The 4476-nt window shown below is 41.3% G+C and overlaps 1 long non-coding RNA gene across 1 annotated transcript; it reads right to left on the reverse strand.

The window, feature by feature from the left end:
* Window positions 1–610: 610 nt before the first annotated feature.
* On the reverse strand, window positions 611–2660 carry LOC140037331 (uncharacterized). Its single transcript, XR_011841255.1, has 3 exons — window positions 2273–2660; window positions 1544–1606; window positions 611–841 (listed from the first exon to the last, which is right to left on the reverse strand). It is a non-coding gene; the product is annotated as an uncharacterized lncRNA (long non-coding RNA).
* Window positions 2661–4476: the final 1816 nt, after the last annotated feature.

The following is a 4476-nucleotide window of genomic DNA, read 5'->3' on the forward strand; positions in this document are numbered from 1 at the left end:
CATCCGCGTGATGCCCCTAAGTCTAAGGGTCTCAGTGCGCTCCCTGGCGGCGGCACATCTAAGCCTCCGTCGCTCAGCAAGCACTGCCACAACCACGTGGTCCGCGTAAGAGTAAAACTGGCAACGCCTACAGCGGCGGGTCCGGCTAGCGGTATACCACAGCCGGATCGGACCTCCTGGCCTCTCCTGGAAGTCAATAACCCGTGGGCGCCTCTGAGGTGGCTCGTCTCCGCCCGCTCCACTAGTGCCAGCCATAACCTACAAAGATAACAAAGGTTTATAGCTTAGACAATATATTCACACTTAATGGCGTCTAAAAGCAATCCCAAAAGTTCGAAGGACCAGGTTTTAGGTTCGCCCAGGGTAATTCTAACCTAGGCTCTGATACCACCTGTGACAGCCCCACCTTCCCCTAAGGCGTACCAAAGGGGTTAGCGGACTGCCTGCCCAACTCTCGCCAGGACTACTAAAACGGTAAAACATTAATTCAAGTCGTTCGGGAAACTACTAACGCGCTTAACCCAACCATCAATCAAGAAACGGAAAACAAAAGTTAAAACGTAAAGTGAATAGTGACTGCCACGTCACAATCAGCCAGCACCCAATCAAATGCAAATAACTGCTTACAATCCCGGAAAGGAATATATATACAAGCCAAGTAGAATACATGGAACATGAATACCCACACACTGTTACCAACCACATTTGTATGATTACAAGCCAAAAGGAAACATGTAAATCCAAGTACAATCAAGTTGCCAACTATTGAGGAGCTATACAAAATCTCTCAACTAGCTCTACTCAACTCATCTTCAAACTCAAAAGTCCAAAAGGTAAATCCCTGTAAGGAAAACAAAATTCACGGAGTGAGCTTTCGCCCAATGAGGTACCATCACCAAAATATACCAGTATCACATAAACACAAGAATATTCAGTCCAAATACGCACGTCAAGTAAGTAAAATCAACAACACCCAAGTGTAGGGAATAAAAGGATACGGATGGCTCTCAAGAGCCCTTTTCCTCTTTTGCCATGCTTGATCTCATCTCATTGACTCTCCGTCAATGTATACCAGGTAATCATGACCGTAGACTCCTCTTTACTCCAATTATCCATCCACCTCACTTTCCCCTTACCGGGCCCGAACACCAAACAGTACAGAATTGGTATTACTCGAGTATACCGGAATCAAGGGTCTCATACCCAAAGATTCCCAAATACAGTCCCCATGGCTTGTCAAATGTCCCCGACCAAGTCCTTACTGGCTCGAGTCCATTGACTTCCAATGAGGTAGAGCTCAGAGTGAACAGTAAAGTTGGTATCCAAGCGATACCAAATCCAGTATAGTCAATAATATTCAAGTAATATCATAAACAGTCAAGTAAGCTTAGTATAATAACCAGTCAAGGAGGCTAGAGAGTACGAGAGTGGTAAAGTACACCCTCGCCTCACCTAGCTCAAACAATCATCACAACTAGTCCAAACCACAGAATTCAAGTACAAGAAAGCCACGGAATAACAAACATGTGAGTAGTACACTCACCAAGTTCAACAAAGAAATTTCACAAGTTTTCGCCCGACGTGAGCCTCGGATCACCGGCACGCCCTATAACAATCAAGAAAGTACAAGGAAAACGCAAACACAAGTCGAATACCTTTTTCTAGGAACTATTAAGGCAAGACCCAAATATAGCTTGGAAATGAAAAATACATAACATGTAGGGTTAAAAGTAGAAATAAACCCTAAGATTATTCACTTCTATCAAATCTCAACCCAACACATAAGAATCCAATACCCTAGACACTTGGACAGCATTTTCCCTAAAATTTCAGCTTTTCCAACCTACAAGACAACCAATAAAAGCCATCCAACACAACCACAAGCACCCAAACAATATATAAGCCATTCCATATGCGTCATTAGGGTCATAATACCCTTCAATTATAGCCAATTAGAAGTTCAACAATCAACAATAGAAAACCCCCAATTTGAAACCCTAAATCTGAAATTTTCCGCACAAGCGGAAATTTTCCGCAATTAACCACAATTAACGTACAAGAGAACTATTTAATACCATTTAGAACCACCAATTCAAGCTCAATCATATCCATCATAGGAAAACAGAAAATTCCAGAAAAAAATCCAGAAAAATCAGAAAATTAGGAAACTTCACTCCAATCCACCAAATCTTCCGAACAATCGCGTAAATAGCTACTATAAGGCACCAATTGGCCAAAATTTATAACAAAAGATGAGTTCCAAGCAAGATACCTTAGTTCTTCAAGAAAGGTTGTAGCTTGTGAGGTTTTCTTCCAAAACAACACCACCAAGTTCTTCAAAGACCCTTAGCAAGATGTTTTTATGGACTAATTCAAGAAACAAACGGCTAGTTTTCAAGATTTGAGCAAGATTAGAAGATGGAAGGTTGAAGAATTTTTTCCTTTGCTTGCTAGAGAGGTTCGGCCAAGACAAGGCTGAAATGAAGATGATTTGGTCAATTTTTGGTCTTTTATTCAAGTTAAAGAAAGTTAGGCAAAGTTAGGCAAGTTTAGTCCAACAACAATTTGACACTTGGCGCATTATTTTTGCTAGAGCTATCTTCTTGTCCCTCATGGCTAATCCATCTAGAAAACCTCCAATTATCTCCTAATACCTAGTAACAAAATTTCTTTATGCAAAAATTTAACCTAATTGGTCAAATTTCTCTCACTTAATGCACTAGTGGGTCCCGCGACCAAAAGACGTTCCAAAATTCTCACGAACTACCTTATACTAGAAAAATGATTTAAGAACTATATTTACTGATAAAATGTTGATAAAAGTAATATAATAAAGAAATTAAAAGAAAACGGGTGCACAGGAATAAAATAATAAATAAATAAATAAATAAAATTTTTTTCTGGGTTCTCACAAGAGGTGCACCAGGCTGCTTTAGCAACGTCCATTGGGGGTGGCGACCCTTCCTCATTGACAGCTCCAAAAGGCGCATCTATGGGACTAACGGGTGCGTCTCTGCAGCACAGGCGATAGACTAGATAACTCCCATCAGCTGTACCAGTTCTCACAGATGCAGATAAGGTAATTCCAACATCAGATAGGCCCTACCAGGACGTCTTAAGGAATGGAGATCCCTCGTCAGCTCCAGAAGGCGCAACTGCGGGACTAGTGGGTGATGTGTAGCATGCGACGAGAGCTGGAAAATCCCCATCAACTACAATTATCCCTCCAAGGAGCTGCTCAGTCTGCAGGAGAGAGGAAGAAGAGGATAAGAGCACCACAGCGATTGTACATGTCACTCAGGAGGAGGATCCGGAACCAGTTTCAACGTCCAACAGATTTGCGACATTGGAGTTGCTGGAGATGGAGGCACTGGAAAAGGCGCGACCACGGGGTCACTGCTACTCTGTAGATGGTTGATCTCTCTCACCGTCTCCGCGAACTCTGCATGGACTCCGAAGGAAGTCATTGGAAGAAACCCAGGGAGTTGACATTCCCCTTCAAGAGCTAAAAACATTCCAATGGACCATAAACCAGCAGATGCAACGCACCCAGTTGATTGATGATCAATTGCCGAGTGGAGCAGTTATTGATTCTAGGGATGTGGAGCTCCTTAATACTTTATCCAAAAAAGCCAGGTCGTCCTCTTAACTACAACAAAAAACTGCAGCACTTTCTGTCTCAAGCTAGAGCCTCTCTATGTACTGATGATTAGGCCGCTTAATATGCTAGTGTGGAACATACGGGGGGCGTCTAGGCGAGACTCTCAGCATCTTCTCCGTAAATTGTGTCAACAAAATCAGGTTCGTGTGGTTGTATTGTTAGAACCAATGACGGGTCAGGAGCACTTACAGGCTATTTGCCGGTCCTGCATTACACGAGAGCTCAGTCGCTTTTGGAAGGAAAGATTTGGGTGTTTTGGGATGAGGACCTTCCCATTTGTGAGGACCAGAAAATTTTTTTATAATTTCCTCTTATTTTTGAAAAATTAATTTATATTTCATTCTATATTTCTTTACTTTGACTATTTAACTATTTACTAGCCCTAAATTTCATGGTAATTTCATTAGTTGAGTCAAGAGTTTTACTTTTACTTTTAAAGTTAGAGTAAGCTAGGGTTTTGGTGCATTTTGGTAGTGTGATCGATTGGTGAGGTGTGTGTACTAAATTTGGTGGATAAGAGCAAGTATTAAGTAAGAGAAAGTGTGTTATTAGAAGTGCTAATACTAAGTTAGTGAATCATAAGTTAAACCAAAGTTAAGGAAAATAGACTTGAACCAACGTGCACCGTTTGTTAATGATTGAGTACACCACTTGACCAATATTTTCTTCTCCTTAATTTGATTTCATCTAATCATCCCTAAATTACCTCTTAAGTCAACCAAAATTGTTGACCCAAAAACAAGAGGTAATAAAAAAAAAAGAGGAAATTGGTGGTGACAAGTGTTGGCAATTCAAGCCAACGTTGACCAAAGATC

The sequence above is a fragment of the Coffea arabica genome, chromosome 2e, assembly GCF_036785885.1.
Source record: "Coffea arabica cultivar ET-39 chromosome 2e, Coffea Arabica ET-39 HiFi, whole genome shotgun sequence".
NCBI lineage: Eukaryota > Viridiplantae > Streptophyta > Magnoliopsida > Gentianales > Rubiaceae > Coffea > Coffea arabica.